General features: G+C 40.7%; 1 protein-coding gene and 1 non-coding gene across 2 annotated transcripts in view; one reads left to right on the top strand and one right to left on the bottom strand.

The window, feature by feature from the left end:
- MAPk-Ak2 (MAP kinase-activated protein kinase 2) overlaps positions 1-20,000 on the top strand; it is a 363,081-nt gene that overhangs the window by 26,474 nt on the left and 316,607 nt on the right. The gene's annotated exons all lie outside the window — the stretch shown is intronic.
- On the bottom strand, positions 8,223-8,340 carry LOC136836786 (5S ribosomal RNA). Its single transcript, XR_010852485.1, has one exon. It is a non-coding gene; the product is annotated as a 5S ribosomal RNA (ribosomal RNA).

Genomic DNA, 20,000 nt, shown 5'->3' with positions numbered 1-20,000 from the left:
AACGAAAGGAAAGTGTGTTTTATTGTAATTTTTAAGGACCAATAAAAAAAAAAATCTTTGAGGAATTCACATTTCCCTTTCTCCCGACGCATCCTTGCTTTCATCTTTCTATCTTGTTCATCAGGTCTGGTCTAGATAAGGACCTTAGGTTGTTTGTCGTTGTGCTGATGAAAAGAGGCTGAATGGTAATTTCAAGGGTTATTTTGAGCACTTAATCGTTAGAGTAAATGTTTAATGTTGTTTATTCATTTTCAGTCGAAGTGTAAAGGAAAATGGCTGCGATTTAAACTACAGCTGTAGTTTGTACCTAAAAATACACCAAGGCTGGAAAAGTCACTAATGCTTTCATTCATCAAATACAAGTCTTCTCGAACGCGTAAAAGGAAATAAAAAAAAAAAACGCTAATTCAGAATGTGAGCAGTAGCAGAAGGAACATGGATTTTAAATGAAATATGGCGCGTGACTCAGAAAGAGCATGGATTTTAAATGAAATATGCAGCGTGATTCAGGCGGAAACTGTTTCGCTCGTTTTATTGACAGGGTTTTTCCGCCCATGCAGCATGTTTTGGTCAAAGACTTTAGGAGAAAATTGGTCGTGTTTGTTTGCGTAGCACGTGTGTCGCGCGGCTGCCCAACACGTGCCCTGATTTGCAGGTAACGAGATGTGATTTGCAGGTAGGGTCCTCCGCGCAGGTGAAGAAGAGTAGCCACAGCCCTCGACGTCAACAGGGACAATCAATCGCCTCTTCATTTGTATGTCCAGGGAAGTTCGTATTCTCAGAGTTCCCATGATAATGTTGTCGAGTACTTGTTCGGTGTTGTATTCTCAGAGTTCCCATGATAATGTTGTCGAGCACTTGTTCGGTGTTAGAGAGAAAGAGAGAGAGAGAGAGAATGTTAAAAATGGTTCTTTTCAAAGTTCCCATGACAATGAAGTCGAGTACTTATTCGGTGGTTATAGAGGGATAGGGAGATAGAGAGAGAGAAAAAAGGTTAAAAATGGGTCGTCAGAGTTCCCATGATAATGTATTCGTGTGCTTATTTGATGCTATAGAGAGAGAGAGAGAGAGAAAGAGAGAGAGAATGTTAAAAATGGTTCTTTTCAAAGTTCCCATGAGAGTACTTATTCGGTGTTATAGAGAGAGAGAGAGAGAATGTTAAAAATGGTTCTTTTCAAAGTTCCCATAATAATGTTGGCGAGTACGCATTTGGCGTCAGAGAGAGGGAGAGAATCTGTGTTAAAAATGGTTCTTATTAAAGTTTCCATGACAAAGTTGTCGAGTATTTATCCGGTGTTATAGAGAGAGAGAGAGAGAGAGAGAGAGAGAAAATGTTAAAAATGGTTCTACCCCGGTGGGGTGAGGAGTTTTCTCGTCTAAACCTCTATAATAGCTTTCAATGTTTTATAGCGAAGTATATTACGGATCACTAATTCAGTTATCTTCCTGTTCTCCCTTTTTAAAGAGAGAAAAGAATGTAAAGTAGAAACTGAGTTTTATAGAAAAAGTTATTTTATAAGCAAGACAAAGAGAGAATCACTACAGGCTAATGATCACGCTTCTGGTTGTCGGGCAGTGTCAGATTGCTCGCTCGATGAGGTTAATTTCTGAATTAACCTCATCGAAGGAGGATGACGTGGTGTCTGGACCTTGGTCACCTTGTAAACCATTCCCTATCAACTGTAATAACAACTCAGGTGTTGATGAGTGCTCATTATTAGGTTTTATGATGTTTGGTTAGTAGGGTGATAACACCAAGAGCCGTTTTATTCAAAAGGTTAATCGGATTTTGTACGTTGTAAATAATTTTGGCATTGGAATATTAGTAAAAAAAGATTTTACGCTACTTTGTTAGGTGATGCAACGATAGCATATTAGCTGGACAGAAACTCATATAATAGTATAACAGCGTAGAGGTTTATATATATATATATATAATATATATATACACATATATATATGTATATTATATATATATATATAATATATATATATATAATATATATATATATATATATATAATATATATATAATATATATATGATATATATATATATATATATATATATATATATATATATATATATATATATATATACAAATATATATATATATACAAATTGGCTTACTGTCATTTCATATTGCTGGAGTGTGGATATATAAATTGTATATATATATATATATATATATATATATATATATATATATATATATATATATATATATATATATATATATATATATATATATATATATATATAGATATATATATATATATATATATATATATATATATAGATGATATATATATAGATATATATATATTATATATATATAAACATATATATATAGTGTGTGTATATATATAAACCAGCCGAGATTTGAGTTTTCAAGAGCTTACAATGGGTTCGTTGTTATTATTTTTAGTTTTCTGAAGAGAAAACTGTTGTGCCGGCTTTGTCTTCCGTCCGCGCTTTTTTCTGTCCGCACTTTTTTCTGTCCGCCCCCAGATCTTAAAAACTGCTGAGGCTGGAGGGCTGCAATTTTGTATGTTTATCATCCACCCTCCAATCATCAAACATACCAAATTGCAGTCCCCTAGCCTCAGTAGTGTTTTGTTTTTTTTTATTTTATTTAAGGTTAAAGTTAGCCATAATCGTGTTTCTGGCAACGCAACAACACAGGCCACCACGGCCGGGTCAGAGTTTCATGGGCCGTGGCTCATACAGCATTATACTGAGGCCACTTAAAGATAGATCTAGTTTCCGTGGTCTTGATTGTGCGCTGTGCAAAAACCTCGACTGCGCCGAAAAAACTTCGGCGCATTTTTTACTTCTTTATATTGAAGACTGTATCTGATTAGTTGGTAGGCAAGGCTTGTGAATTGTGATTCAAATCGTATGCTCTGTGTTGTCTCATCATTGTCTTTAATTTGTTTTCCAAATATTTTCTTCGTTATTGTTGATGTTTCCTCGTCATATTCTACTTCGGTTGCTGTTCCATCTCTGTCTGTCTGTCTGTCTCTCCGTCTCTCTGTCTTTCTCTCTTCTTCCCTGTATAAATGGAAAACCGTTTCTCTTTCTCTCTCTCTCTCTCTCTCTCTCTCTCTCTCCTTCAAAAAGACAGTGCATTATCTTCTCCCTCTCTCCCTCTCTCTCTCTCAAAAGACAGTCCATTATCTCTCTCCCTCTCTCTCAAAAAGACAGTGCATTATCTCTCTCCCTCTCTCTCTCTCTCTCAAAAAGACAGTGCATTATCTCTCTCTCTCTCTCTCTCTCTCTCTCTCTTAAAAAGAAAGTGCATTATCTCTCTCTCTCTCTCTCCCATTTAAAAGGACAGTGCATTATCTCTCTCTCTCTTAAAAAGACTGCGTTATCTCTCTCTCTCTCTCTCTTCTCTCTCTCTCTGTAGGTTTTAGAATCTCGTATTTGTGAACGATATTAGATTTATTTGTGCTATATTTACATCGAGTGGGAAAGAAGGGTATTCAGTTATGGAATGTATCGTTTTTTCTTGTCTGTGCGCTTTATCTAGTCCTCTTTTATGTTCTCTTTTGTACGAGGATTCTACTTCGTTCGTAGGAGGCTTGCATAAAGGGTTAATTGCATCCTATGATTGTTCAAAATGTACGCGCAAATACTTTGAGTGTTAATAATAACAACATTGCTTAAAAAATTTATAATGTGATAAAATATGTTCATTAAAGATCCACAATCATGTAATTAAATTGTATTATTGGTAAAAGGTAAAAACTTTAAACAGAGAGCTGTGAACACCAGAACGGTGTTCCTCTTCGGTGTTTTTTAGTTTTCTGTATAAGAAAACTACTGAGATGGCTGTTTGTCCGTCCGGCACTTTTTCTTCTCCGCCTCAGATCTTAAAACTACTGAGGTTAGAGGGCTGAAATTGCATGTTGATCATCCACCCTCCATCACCGCATACCAGCCTCAGTCCTGGCCAGTAGTTTTTATTTTATTTAAGGTTAAAGTTACCTATGATCAGCGTCTGGCACCGCTATAGGTGCCAAAAACATAGGCCACCACCGGGCCGTAGCTGAAAATTTCATGGGCCTCGACTGAGAGTTTCATGGGTCGTGGATGAGAGTTTCATACAGCATTATACGTTGCACAGAGGCTTGCGCGATTGCACTGAAGTAACTTTACATTTTTTTACGTAAACACTGAGGAAGAAACACCGTCTCGTTATTCGGGAAAGCCCTCTGTTTAAGTTTTTAATTTAATTTTTACCAAGAATACTGTTTATTTATATAACTGTCTATCCGTGCGATAACAATATCTGCTTTCCACCATGTTTCTATTTCAGTCCTTTAAAGAAAATCAATTTTGTATTAGTAATGAATAAATGGCTCCTTGGATCACCGCTGTGTTATGCTTTGCCCACAACTTGGATGCTCTTGCAGGCTTGAGTGCTTGCTATTGTCTGTTTCCAAACCAACTATCATTTCACTGATCAGTTTTTACCTCACATCGGGATCGAACCCAGGTCTTCTGCATTTCATTTGAACGCCCTGTGTTTAATCTAAGATGTAAGATAAACATGCATATTTCTATTACTCGCGTCATTTTTTGTGTTGAATACTGTCAGCCATTTCAATTATGCCTTTGGCGTGCATACGCGGGCGAGATATATGGAGTTTCCTTGGCCTATCTAGTCTCCCTTCAAGTCAAATCACCTTCTTCAGCGGCACGATAAATTAAGGCTGCTGATTGGTTGTGGGGGGACCATTGTAGTTTTTGCCAAGGGCAGGTTTGGAATATTTTCCTGGCCACTAGCGTGTCCTCAGGAATGCAATAGAATGAAATGGAATATAGAGTTTAGGCCAGCGTTACACTGGGACCCAAGGTCGTTCAGAGCCGAAAGGAAAATGAGAGAAGTTCTAGTGGTGTAACAGGAGAAAATCTCGCCGTTGCACTATGAACAATTATTAAGAGAGGGTGGATACAAGATGGAAGAAAGATATTATGAATGGAGGTACAGTAAAGGAATGAGGAGGCAGCTAAATAAGACGCTAAAGAACCTTAGTAATGCTTACAGCGCACCTGACGGCACTACCTCTTGCGGAGAGCGTGTCTCCATCTGCGCGTTTTCGAGGGGACTCAGCCCTTTGATAACATAGCCTCGTCATGCGCCCCACGTGGTGCACTGTAGGCATTACTTTATGTTTCTTGCAGCGTGCCTGGCCCCTAGCTGGGCCAACCCGTCTCATTCCTTTTACTGTCCCTCCGTTCGTATTCTTCTTCCATCTTACTTTCCACCCTCTGACAATTGATTCATCCCATCCGCCCGTTTTCCTGTTGCACCTTTCAAACCTTTTTACTGTCAATTTCCATTTCAGCGCCGAATGACCATAGGTCCTGTGTTTGGCTCTGGCCACCCTCTACATTCAATTCAGTCCATATTACATCGCTGTCCTAATCTTCAAAGACTCAGAATTAAGGGACTTCGAGTCCTTCAAAACCGCATCAAAGAGACGATCCCGCTCTAACATTGTTATCGACGGCTGAGATCTTCCAGGTGCATCAGATAGGGACCCCTTTTGATTGTTGTCGTGAATCGCGGATCATATAATTAGTGCGTTTTGAGACAGTAATTAATGCCGTAACGAGATTACGGGCATTAACGAGGTTGTTCCGTAACGACGGAGGGATGGGTTGGGAAGATTCAGTGTGAGAAAGGGATTGTGGGAAGGCGGGGACGGGGGAAAGGGGGATGGGGGGTTCAGGAGCACTCCAGGTCTGGATCGAGGAAAAGTCTCCGGGTTGAGAGCAGCCCAGACATCGGAGAGAGTTGATTAAGATAAGGCGATAAAAGGCCGATCTTCTGAAGGGTTTCTAAGGAACGCCGTTTATCATTTCTGTATTTTATGCGGATGCGATACAGCGAATATCCCTTTTCTTTGCGCTTCTGTATTTTACGCATGTATTCAGGCCTTCAAGGAGGTGCATTGTGCGCGCAAAAATAGATTTTTCAGCGGTTCATCTTATCTGTGTGGTACGGAAGGTCTTCGCAATGGTCTATTCAGAATGCCACGCCCTCAGGTGAATAATGGCTTATCTCAGACGAGTGTATGACAATCGCGCCCTCTAAAAGATGGAAGACTAAAGAACGAAAGACGCCGAGATTACCAAACCTTGTCTGAGGACTTCAGATCCTCAAGGTTTGGGATTCTATTCCTGCTTCTGTATGTCCTGAGTAATGACGCTTCTTCCTTAGGGGTTAAGCCTCACCCTTCTTTATTGTACTTTTCTTGTTTTCTCCTGGACTGGGCTAGAAAAGAATGCATACATAAACTAATGGCCAGAAGTTTGTTTCACTTGTTATTTTTCCAATGGCGAAGAGAGTTACATATTAAGGTAATCTTCATTTTCATTTTCCGACATCCATAACCTGCCGTCTTTCAAGGGGCGACTGGTAAATGGCTTCATGAAGTTAAGCCATTTTTCTTTCCTCATTCTTTTTCATATATCATTCAGGTTTGAGCTGAATGGCTCCCATTTATGAAAATGAAAATATTTTAGTGTTTCTTTACATTTACGGGTATGAGTGTACGGCGTGAATGGAGCTATTATTATCATTAGTGTTACCATTATTATTATGACGCTTCATCATAGTTACTAAAGTATGACACTTCACTATGTGCGCTATGATTTCGCCATGGTTGATATTAATGAAGTTGTCTCTATGTAAATGTATAACTCAACATTTATTCTGTCATAATTCTCCCGTGGAGAGAGGCATTACTTTAGATCTTTGCAGTGTCCCTTCGACCCCAAGCTGCGCAGCCCCTTTCATTCCTTTTACTGTACCTCCAATCATATTCACTTTCTTCCATCTTTCTTTCCCTTTCACCCTCTCCTAACATTTGTTTCATAGTACAACTGCGAGGTTTTCCTCCTGTTACACCTTTAAAACCTTTTACTCTGAATTTCGTTTTCAGCGCTAAATGACCTCATAGGTCCCAGTGCTTGGCCTTTGGCTTAAATTCCATTAAAGGGGATTGGGTTTTGGGGGGGGGCGCATATTTAATGAGAGAGGAAAAGGGGGCCAACTTGATCGGATATTTGACAGATCAGCCTAAAGGCCGTTTATTATTTATTCTCTTCTTTGAGTAGATTGTTTGATTATTTTGCTTGTGGTCGTATGCATGAGCCTTCTCTCTCTCTCTCTCTCTCTCTCTCTCTCTCTCTCTCTCTCTCTCTCTCTCTCTCTCTCTCTCTCTCTCTCTCTTCTGCTGAAGGGGACAAACCGTCCTTCCTTCATTCTCCATCGCCATGTCCCTTAAAAGCGACCACATCACTCATCATCATCATCTCTCTCTCTTCTCTCTCTCTCGCTTTTAAAGCCACTTAATCATTACTTCATTGGAAATGATGACTGGACACATGATTAGAGCAGCGCGTCAGGCAAACACTCGGCACCTGCCCATTCAAACCCGCCCCCCATTCATCTCTGGGGACAGGTGTGTGACATTTGCAATAACACAGCCTCCTCTGCATCCTTTTACAACCTTCCCCCTCCCCCCTCCCTCCTCCCTAGCCATTCCACCCAAGTTTTACATAGGACAAATTGTTGCTTCTTCTTGATGAAAGCTTTCATGCCGTGAAGTCTCTCGCTGGCGTATTCCCATGGGAAACTTAGTTAAAATGAAAATGCTGTTTGGTTTTGCCATATTAGGGAAATAAGTGGAAGTCATAAATTTGTCGCTTTTCTTGTGATTCTCATTAATGAATATAAATCTGAAGTGGTATTACTTTTGACCGATGCATTTGAAGCTCTTATCACGAATGCATTTGTTCTTGATGACTCGTTCTCATCATTAAAAGATATATATGAAACTGCCTTAAATTTGATATTGTTATTTTGATGACTTATACTTTGTAAGGGCAATCAATTTGGAGATCGTATTGCTAATAAAAATTAATTAAAAGCTCTTTTCCCAATTTCGTATAGTCGATATTATTGTTTATTATTATTATTTCGGTAGGTGAAACCTATTCACACGGGAACAAGCACACAGGGGCCATTGACTTGAAATTCAAGCTTTCATAGAATGTTGGTTTCAACCTCCCACCGCAGACCCCACACTGCGGCAGCAACTGATCATGATACAGAGCCAGTGATTTTTCATCGCCTTGAGGGAGGCGCGAACTCGCGACTTCTGAGCGGCATATCGCCACTAGCGGACCAGCTAAAAAATCAGACGCCAACAGCATCTGTGTTCCCAGGCGGTCACCCATCCAAGTACTGACCAGAGCCAACGTTGCTTAACTTCGCTGATCGGACGAGAAGCGGTACTTTCAACGTGATATGGCTGTTGGCAATGAAAATTAATTTAAAGCAATTGTCTTCCTGATAAAGAGTAAATTTAAAACTTTTATCCTTGGGCCTTATTTTCGATAGTCAACATAATTGTGAAGTCATCTTATATTTGATAAATAAATTTACACTTTTATTCATGATGAGGCATCTTGAATCCGATACTGTTGAACACTAGTAGGGAGGTAGGGCCGTCAACACACCTCGCGTGGTGCACTGTAGACATTACTTGAGGTAATTTGTAGCGCCCTTTCAGCCGTTAGCTGCAACCCCTTTCATTCCTTTTATTAAACCTCCGTTCATATTCTCCTTCCATCTTACTTTCGACCCTCTCTTAACAATTGTTTCACAGTGCAACTACGAAGTTTGCCTCCTGTTACACTTTTAAAACCTTTTTACTCTCAATTTCCTTTTCAACACTGAATGACCTCATGGGTCCCAGAGCTTGGCTTAAAATCGTTCTACTCTCAATTTACCTTTCAGCGCTGAATGACCTCATAATTTTACATTCCTTGCCATTTCCACTTGTTGGACTAAAAACAGGGTAGGTAGGAGAACTTCAAATAATAGACAATGTCAGTCAGAATTTATTTAAACAGAAAATGAACAACAGAATACTTTCGTTACATACATGACTGTAAAGGCGATACTATATGTCAGACCCACCTATGTATAACTGAGCCCTGGTATAAATAAGCTTAAACCTTAAATTAGGTCAAGGTTCGTGTTATGGAGGTTAACTTTCCACTTTCACACATTGCGCTCATTATTGACGAATGAGAGTCGTTGCTATCACAATAACGTATGTAACAGATATCGATATTTCATAAATAATGTGTAATCAGTGTCCTTACCTTTATAGGGATGTCATCGGAAGGAGTTTTTGTGGGATGTTTCCTTTCCTGAATTAAATGCGATGTATGAATTGGAAGAATAAAAGAAATGCTTTAAGCGAAAGGATAATATAGCGTAAAACTTTAAATAAAAATTTTAAAAATTTGTAACGAATATCCTTCAGAGAGGGAGAATCAGTAACTTTTATTATTATTATTATTATTATTATTATTATTATTATTATTATTATTATTAAACAGAAGGTGAACCCTATTCATATGGAACAAGCCCACAGAGGCCACCGACTTGAAAATCAAGCTTCCGAAGTATATGGTATTCATTTGAAAGAAATAACAGAAGGCAATAGGACATACAGAAAGAGTCTGTTATTAGACAAGGAAAAATAAATTAACAAATTGGTAAATAAATGAGTTTTACAAGGCAGGAGGTTAACCCTTTAGTCTTCGACTTTCTCCGCTATTCGCGTGTAAACTTTAGTGGGAAATTTTAGAAAATTAATATCTAAGTCAGATAAAATACTGATTTATACCTAAAGCTGAAGAAAACATAAGAAACACGAGAGGAGAATAGGAAAAATCATATGCTAATTTGTTCTAATTTTTCAACAGTTGTAGTGAAAATTTATAATTTTTAAATAACTGTAAAAAATTATGATTTTCAAACAATTGTGAAATAAATTTATAATTTTTAAATAACTGTAAAAATTATGATATTCAAAACAATTGTAGTAAAATTTATAATATTGAAAAATTGTAGTTAAAATTTATAATTTTTAGACATTTGCAGTAAAAAATTATATTTTTAAACAATTGTAGTAAAATTTTATAATTTTTAAACAATTTTGGTAAAAATCTAAATTTCCTAACAATTGTAGCAAAAATCTGTAATTTTTAAAAAAATTTAGTATAAATTTATAATTCTTAACAATTGTAGTAAAAATTTAAAATTTTTAAACAATTTTAGTAAAGATTTGTAATTTTTAACAGTTGTAGTAAAAATTTATTATTCTTAAACAAGCGTAGAAAAAAATTAAGATCAGACTTTAAGGAACACAACTTGTCTAAAATAGATAAACAATATCTGTACATGAAATCGGAGATAACGAGCTTGAAAATAAGGAAGCAACAAAGACAACACTTCTGTCTTCCTTAAACCAAATTCAGTTCTTTGTGCAGTCGTGAACTTCATCATTTTGTCAGTTGAAAAATCATAAACAAGAAGATGAAGTAGCTTTCTGCAAATTTTAAGAACAGGTGTATATACATAACACACTTCTGCATTAGAGGCAGAAGAGGTAACAGTAAGTGGAATCAATCAAACACAAAACAACAACAACAATAATAATAATAATAATAATAATAATAATAATAATAACATGATAATATTAATAATAATTATTATTATTACATATTATTATTATTATTATTATTATTATTATTATTATATAGAGGATTAACCCCGTTCATATGGAACAAGCCCACCAAAGGGGGGCCATTGACTTGAAATTCAGTCTTCCAAAGAATATGGTGTTCATTAGGAAGAAGCAAGAGGAAGGGAAATACATTAAGAAGATTCACTTATTAAAAAAGGAAAAACTAAATTAATAAATAGGTAAAAATATAATAATAATAATAAAAAAAAAAAATAACAATAATAATAATAATAATAATAATAATAATGAACGGTTAACACCCGTCTCTTCCTTGTCACATATTAATTACACAAACTGAAAAGGATAAGAAAAGATAATCAACAGAATCGCATTACGGCTTGAAAAAGTTGCTGCAAAATGTGATAGAACAATTAACTCGAAGCGAGCATTACCCTTCCGTCTCTCTCTCTCTCTGTAATTTGTTTGTTTTCATAACGGATTACACGTCTCAACCATTACGTCATGGGACCCCGTTTGTCCATGTTTAAAGAGAAAACTTAGACCAAGTTTTTGATTTGTGAGAAATTCAATTGTCATTTGGATAACGCGCTCTTCATAACTAAATAAGATTGAAATATATTTAAGTGAAGAAAATCGTTTAATTATACTGCAAAAGGATACAGATATCTTGCTATGGCGCGGGTTTTTAAACTGCAAGAGATGGATCAGAGTCTTTTCTCAATATATATATATATATATATATATATATATATATATATATATATATATATATATATATATATATATATATATATATATATATATATATATAATATATATATATATATATATATATACATATATACATTATTATTAAGTATATAAATATTTAATGTGATAAATATATTTTAATATATATACTATTTATGTAAAGAAGTACAACGGGATGTATATGTATATAAGTATATATATATGTATATATTATATATCTATATTGTGTGAATGTATATATATATATATATATATATATATATATATATATATATAGATATATATATATATATATATATATATATATATATATATATATATGGATGTGCATTTTTCCTATTCTAGTGTTAGACCACTCGCCTCACCAGGGAGAAGGACTGGGTTCGACTCTCAACTAATGCAGACGGATTTTGGTGGAATCTGTTGTTCTAAATAATTAAAAGTCAACATGTTAACATCAAATTTACATACACACAATACATACATAGCACATACGTACATACATGCATACAGATACATTCGATTTCCTGGGGGGCTGTTGTTCCTGTCAGAGGCTCTTTGGGATTATATTATTTTCTCAAACATTTGTGCTTTTTTACTCTAACAGTCTTTTGAACAGAATGCTAAATATTTAGAAGGTATATGTTGTGTATATTCGAACGCATTTGATTTAAGTTTTAATGTATAAGTTTCATTATTGTACCTCTGTAATGTATTTTTAACATTTTTTTCCATTTCGACGCATTTTTTGAAAGAATATGTTTATATAGGTTGATGTAATCTGTCGTACGTAGTTGTCATGTATTTGAAACCTGTTTGCTTTGGTTGGGAAGGTATTTTTTATATTTTAATATGTTTATTACGTTTTTTAAAACGGATTCTTTTATTTTGTCGTAGTTTAAACGCATTTGTCGAAATATCTTCACAAGCAAAGCACATCCCTAGCAACCTATCTCTTCATTATTCCCTCAACCAAGAAATCCCCACTGCCAAAAATAATACTAATAATAAATAAATGAAAGTGCACCCTCTACCCTAGAAACGACAAAACTGGGGAGATAACCGAAAAATTGAAAAATGTCCAATAACAACAAGCAATATCTCATTAGTCTCGCTTGAGCGCAGATTATATTTAGCAAGCGAGCAGTTACACGGGTCTGGGAAACCTTGGCCCACCGACTGTCATTTGTTATAAACAGTAATTCATGAGAAGCATTTAATGGACATCATTGGTCAACATTTCACGCCTCGTTGGCTCGGTTCCGACAGTGTTGGATCCGGGGTGGAAGGTGGAGAGGGGGGTGGATTTGGGGAGGGGGAGTGAGAAGGCTTATAGTCTGGGCTAAAAATTGACGTTTTTCCGTTCGCGCATGTATATACATACGCACATACGCGCGCATAACCACACAAACATACATGGGCACTCACACAACTTGAGATACAAATAAAGATACTAACACGTACACAGATATTATCACAGTACCCAACTCAGACAGATTATTATTATTATTATTAATGTTAGACCGAGAACGAGGGAATTACCTTAATAATTTTTTAAAGAATTGCGTCTTATTTACCCTGTTTTTAAAGTTTGTTTTAAACAAATCAAGATCTGCTTTAGCTGAAGAAGCATTGAGCAGGCTCGAAAAAGCCCTAAATTATTTCATTATTTGTAAATACAGCACTTTACATAAATGTGGATTTTGGATTTTATAAACATATTCACGTCGATTGTAGAAGATTTTCAGATTTTCATTATTATTATTATTATTATTATTATTATTATTATTATTATTATTATTATTATTAAGAAGATAAACTTTATTCATATGGAACAAGCCCACTGGAGCCACTGACCTGAAATTAAAGTTCCAGAGAATATATGTTCATTAGAAAGAAGTAACAGTTTGATCTCCAGAGAATATGGTGTTCATTAGAAAGAAGTGACACAAAATTCAAGCTCATAGAAAAAGAAGTGACACAGTTTGAAATCACATACACAGAAAGAAGTGACACAGTTTGAAATTCAAGATTATTAGAGTACAATATAAAACATTTACTCATACCCAACACACATACACAAATTACGACACAACCGCATTCACAAAGACACAACCGCATTCGTTCGTATGGAACTGCAACCCAAATACTTACACAAGTGCTCACCCTCACATAAACGCACGTACAAACATACACACACACATATGGCTTACTCCCCCCGTTTGTGGTGACTTATGGATGAACGTCCGCGCGAGCACGTTAACACATGCGTTCACACGCAAGCAAACGTATACGCAAGTATATGCAAGCACAAACAACGAATATAGCCTATGCAGGATGGAAGATGACTCAATATGAGCCCTGCCAATCTTATAGAGGAAATATCTCATGCAAACTTATCCATGTATGGAAATACAAACTTCCATACCATGCACGCACAGGCGCGCTTACAAACATACAGGCGAAATCATGGACAGATCCTTAAGGTCATGCATGTGCCAGCACAAACAATAGATACAAAAGAACATACCCATGCAAGCACAAACAGAAACCATGATATACCTCCCCGCACACAAACACTCAAACATGAATATACACTAAGACATGTAAATGCAATTGCTCATAGAATGCTCCTTACCAGCGCTAATGCACATACAATCACCAACTTGCGCCAGGCAACACAAACGCGTATATGCTCACTCACACAAGCGCAGACACACATACACGTAAAGCCACTCAGTGTGATCCTCTGGGCGAAGCCTATTCCAGGAGCAACACATGCAAACTCGTGTTTGTGCGTACACAAACATTACAAACGTCCGTCAACACACACACACATAGACACTCACACGCAAACGCATACAGATTTACACTGGAAACAAACATTAGTGCCAGTACAAACATACAAACTCACGCTCTTGCGAACACAAACAGTGACGAACGTCTACACCTATATAACCATACATACATCCTTCATGTTCACACACACACACATACAACCACACCTTACACACGCTCCAACATCCTTCAGCGCTCCGGAAGTTTGAAACACAAACAGGTCCTTTCAGGCCACGCCTTTGCCAGTCAAGGCCACCCTGTCAGGTCACTCCCGTCTTAACGGCTCTCTTGCTGCTACACTCCCCGCGACTCCCGCTTCTGCCGTTACCAAGCACTCCTGGTCTCTTCTGCCTCTGCTGCTGCCGCTCCGCCACTCCGCTTCTGCTGCTACTGCCACTCCTGCTTCTGCTGCTGCTGCCACCGCCACCCTCTGCTCTGCTGCTACTTCCACTCTGCTTCTGCTCTTCCTGTTGCTGCCGCCACTGCTCTGCTGCTACTTCCACTCTTGCTTCTTTTGCTTCCGCCACTCCTGCTTCTGCCGCTACTGCCACTCCTGCTTCCACTGCTGCTACTTCCGCCACCCCGCTACCCTCTTCCTTGCTCTTGCTGCTACTTCCTCTCCGCCACCCCGCCCCACGTTACCCACTCTTTTGCTTCCGCCTCACTTCTGCTACTGCCACTCCACCTCTGCTTTGCTGCTGCTTCTTTTGCTTCCGCCACCGCCTGTTGCCCGCCGCCACTCCTGCTTCTGCTTACTTCCTCCTGTTTTACTACAAGCATTGCTCCTGCTTCTTTGCTGCCCACTCCCGCCATTAAGCTCCTGGCTTTACTTCCGCTACCCCAGCTTCTGCTGCTACTACTTGCCTAAGCAAGTACTGCCACCTCTGCTCTTGCTGCTGCTTCTCCGCCACTCCTGCTACTCTGTTGCTGCCACCCTGCCTGCTTCTGCTACTGCCACCTCTGCTCTTTGCTACTTCCACTCCTTCCTGCTTCTACTGCCACTCCGCTTCTGTTGCTGCTGCCACCTCTGCTCTGCTGCTACTTCCCTCTGCTTCTTTTGCTTCCGCCACTCCGCTTCTGCTGCTCCCACTCCTGCTTCTGCTGCTACTGCCACCGCCTTGCTGCTACTTCCACCTTCTTTTGCTTCTGTTGCTGCCACCCTGCTGCCTGCTGCTCCACTCTGCTTCTTTTGCTTCCGCCACTGCTCTGCTGCTGCCACCTCTGCTCTTGCTGCTACTGCCACTCTGCTTCTTTGCTTCTGCCACTCTCCACTCTGCTTCTTTGCTTCCGCCACTCCCGCTTCTGCTGCTGCCACTCCTGCTTCTGCTGCTACTGCCACTCTGCTTCTTTTGCTTCCACTCTGCTTCTGCTTTGCTCTGCCACTCCCGCTTCTGTTGCTGCCGCCACTCCTGCCTCTGCTGCTACTTCCACTCTGCTTCTTTTGCTTCCGCCACTCCCGCTTCTGCTGCTACTGCCACTCCTGCTTCTGCTGCTACTGCCACCTCTGCTCTTGCTGCTACTTCCACTCTGCTTCTTTTGCTTCCGCCACTCCCGCTTCTGTTGCTGCCGCCACTCCTGCCTCTGCTGCTACTTCCACTCTGCTTCTTTTGCTTCCGCCACTCCCGCTTCTGCTGCTACTGCCACTCCTGCTTCACCCTGCTCTCTGCTGCTACTGCCACTCTGCTTCTTTTGCTACTTCCACCTGCTTTTGCTTCCTGCACTCCCGCTTCCCTCTGCTTCTACCGCCACTCCTGCTTCTGCTGCTACTGCCACTCCTGCTTCTGCTGCTCTGCCACCTCTGCTTTGCTGCTACTTCCACTCTGCTTCTTTGCTTGCCACTCCTGCTTCTGCTGCTACCGCCACTCCTGCCTCTTCTGCTACTGCCACTCCTGCTTCTGCTTCTGCTGCTACTGCCACTCCTGCTTCTGCTGCTACTGCCACTCCTGCTTCTGCTGCTTCTGCCACCTCTGCTTCTGCTGCTACTGCTTTCACTTCTGCTTCTTTGCTGCCTGCCACTCCTGCTTCTGCTCTGCTGCTTCTGCCACTCACCTCTGCTTCTGCTGCTGCCACTCCTGCTTCTGCTGCTGCTACTTCCTTCTGCTTCCCACTTTTGCTCCTGCTTCTCCGCCCTCCCTGCTTCCTGCTTCTGCTGCTGCTGCCACTCCTGCTTCTGCTGCTACTGCCACCTCTGCTCTTGCTGCTACTTCCACTCTGCTTCTTTTGCTTCCGCCACTCCCGCTTCTGCTGCTACTGCCACTCCTGCTTCTGCTGCTACTGCCACTCCTGCTTCTGCTGCTACTGCCACTCCTGCTTCTGCTGCTACTGCCACTCCTGCTTCTGCTGCTACTGCCACCTCTGCTCTTGCTGCTACTTCCACTTCCTCTCCTGCTGTACTGCCACTCCCTGCTTCTGCTAACACTTGCTGCTGCTACTGCCACCCTGCTTGCTGTTGCTGCCACTCCTGCTTCTGCCGCCACTGCCACCCCTTTGATGAACTCTGTACTTCCAGCCAGTGGGACCCTTTTACTCCACCCCGCTTCCCAAGGACTCCCTGTTCTTAGGCCGCCACCCTGCCCTAGGAGGGGGAGAGAGAGAAACCCTGGCTGCTAAATTCTTCTGCCGCTACCGACCCCGCAGCAAATGACCCATCACTTTGGAGGATGCCACCCTGCTTCTGCCGGGTTACCGCCACCCTGCCGCTGCTACCGCCACCCTGCTCTGCTGCCGCCGCCACTCCCGCTTCTGCCGCCAAAGCTCTTGCTTCCGGGCTGCCACACACCTGCTTCGTCATATCACAGGACCTGCTTCTTTGCTCGCCAGCCTCTGCGCCAAGCACGCCACCTGGATAAACTCTGGATAGATAGACACTCTGAGATATGCCACCTGCCTGGCTGCCACTTCCACCTGCTTCTTTGCTTCACCCTGCTTCTCTTCTGCCACTCCTGCTTCTGCTGCTACTGCCACTTTCCTGCTTCTGCTGCTTCTGCCCTCCTGCTTCTGCTGCTACTGTTCTGCTTCTCTGCTGATGCCCTCCTGCTTCTGCTGCTACTGCCACCTCTGCTCTTGCTGCAGCCAGCTTCTTTGGGCTTTTACTGGAGGTTCTGCTGCTACTGCCACCTCTGCTTCTTGAGACTTCCACTCTGGGGAGCTTCCGCCAGAGTTGCTGCCGCCACTCCTGCCTCTGCTGCTACTTCCACTCTGCTTCAAATGACTGCGGAGGATGACCTCTGAGGCTTCCACTCTGCTTCTTTTGCTTCCGACTCCGCTTCTGTTGCTGCTGCCACTCCTGCTTCTGCTGCCACCTCTGCTCTTGGGAAGGATGAAAGGATGAGAGGATGCCACCTCTGCTCTTGATAGATCCAGCTTCTTTGAGACCCGCTTAGCTGAGATAGATAGCTTCTGGTAGCCACCTCTGTAAAGGACTTTCTGCTTCTTTTGAGAGACTCCCGCTTCTGTTGGAGAGTTGAGGATAATGAAAGAGAGAAGGAGGAAGGATAAAAGCTTCTTTTGGGATGCTTCTGTTGAAAGAAAGAGAGAGAGAGCTTCTTTTTGGACGCTGAGTCCTGCTTCTGCTGCTAAAGGCTGGGGAAAGAGGAAAAATTAAATGCTGGATAAAGACATGGAAAGATGATAAGAGAGAGAGATAAAAGACTGGAAAGAGAGAGAGAGAGAGAGAGAGAGACCCTGCTTCTGTTGAGAGACTGAGGCCACCCTGCTCGCCGCTGCTGACCCTGAGAGAGAGGTTGGGGGCGGGTGGGCATTAAGCATGCAAATATGAGGTGTATAAGGCAGGGAAAAGAGCAGAGCTTCTGGTTACCCTCCGCTGCTGCTTCTGCGCCATGCCATTAACTTGATTCTGGTACTCCTCCTGGCTGTCGGCTGCAGTTTGACGAAGCACTCAGCCAGTGGATTTGATGGAAGCAGGGAGGGGAGAGACGCAGCAATGATAAAAGATGAAAGGATGAGAGGATAAAGGATAGATAGACAGAGATGTGTAGATGTAGATAGGATTTTGAAAGGAGAGGGAGAGTTAGAGGATAATGAAAGAGAGAAGGAGGAAGGATAAAAGATTGGGATGAAAGAAAGAGAGAGAGAGAGAGGACGTCATTGGTGCATAAAAAAAGGTTTAAAAGACTGGAAAGAGAAATAGATTAGAGAATAGATTAAATATTGGATAGAGACAGCCATAAAAGATTTGTGTGTGTGTGTGAGAGAGAGACAACCATAAGGAAATAGATGAGAGAGTATAAAAGTTGAGAAGTATAAAAGAGTTGAGAAAGAAAATAGATTAAATGTTGGTTAGAGACCTAGATGATAAGAGAAACATAGAGATAAAAGGTGTGAGAGAGAGAGAGAGAGAGAGAGAGAGAGAGAGAGAGAAGGGGAAGAGTGTGGGTAAAAGGCTGGGGATAAAGAAAAGAATAAATGTTGGGTAGAGACGTAGAGAGATGATAAGAGAAACAGTCATAAAAGATTTGAGAGAGAGAGAGAAAAAATATAAAAGGGTCGGGAAAGAAAATAGATTAAATGTTGGGTAGAGACATGGAGAGGTGATAAGAGAATAAGATAATAGAGAGAGAGAGAGAGAGAGAGTATAAAAGGGGTTGGGAAAGAAAATAGATTAAATGTTGGGTAGAGACTTAGAGAGATGATAAGAGAACATAGAGATGAGAGAGAGAGAGAAGGGGGCGAGTGTGGATAAAAGACTGGATATAAAGAAAAGATTAAATGTTGGGTAGAGACATAGAGCGATGATAGGAGAAAGAGAGAGAGACAGTATAAAAAGGTTGGGAAGGAAAGTAGATTAAATGTAGGGTAGAGACATAGAGAGATGATAAGAGAATGAGGGAGATAATAGATTGGAGAGAGAGAGAGAGAGGCAACAACAGTCGCCATCACCCAGCGAACGACGATGAAGAGAGGTCAATATCGGAATCGCTCCTGCATGAAATCGACTGGCGGGTAGTATTGCTTTTTCAGCACATCAGCTGCTGCTGCTGCTGGTGCTACCGTTATAGCCCTACCTATCCTCTCCTCCTCCTCCTCCTCCTCCTCCTCCTGTCCTATTTTCTCCTATCCTCCCACTCCTCACCCCTCCCTTCCTATCCATCCTCTTCTTACTATCCCACGCCACTTCATAAATCTGTCACCCACTATCCGTGTATATCTACTCTCCTCTTCAGTAATTCATTCCTGTTTTTATGTGTCATCCCATACCCATCCTTCCCTTCTCTCCAATCCTTGTGTTTTTTCACCGCCATCCTTCTGCCTTCCATACCCAGTTCCCTATCCGGTATATCTTCCCGTGCCCAGTGCTCCGTGCCCTATGCTACAAATCATCTTCTATCCTTCCATCCACCCCCTCCACACCTTTCTCAATCTCCAATCCTTCATCCACTTTCCTACCGTATTCTGTCCTTCTCAATTTCTGTTGAAATCCCATATCCTGCACTTCTTTCCTACGTGTCGTCCTCCACTGCAGGCCCTCTATCCATCCTATGGGGAAGGATAGGGAACTATCCTTCATCTAAGCCCACTCAAATTTCTACCCCTGTAACCTATCCTATCCTCTATGTTCTCTCTTATTCTCTCATACCTCTCATCTCAATTTCCTCCATCCTACCCTCACACCGCATCCTCCACCAAGCCCTCTTCCATCCCCCCAAACCTCCCCTCCTCCTCCTCCTCCTCCATCCTTCTCTCCTCTCCCACCACATCCTCCCTCCACACCCAATTAACCCCCCTCTGTACCTCCCCAAAAATATATCAACCGGCAACTCTCAATTTTATACCAATTATTAAGGAGATTTATATTTGTAATTTTTCT

This window comes from Macrobrachium rosenbergii, chromosome 56 (assembly GCF_040412425.1).
Source record: "Macrobrachium rosenbergii isolate ZJJX-2024 chromosome 56, ASM4041242v1, whole genome shotgun sequence".
Classification (NCBI taxonomy): Eukaryota; Metazoa; Arthropoda; class Malacostraca; order Decapoda; family Palaemonidae; genus Macrobrachium; species Macrobrachium rosenbergii.
Note: the sequence above shows the minus strand (reverse complement) of the source record. Positions and strands in the feature narration are given on the sequence as shown.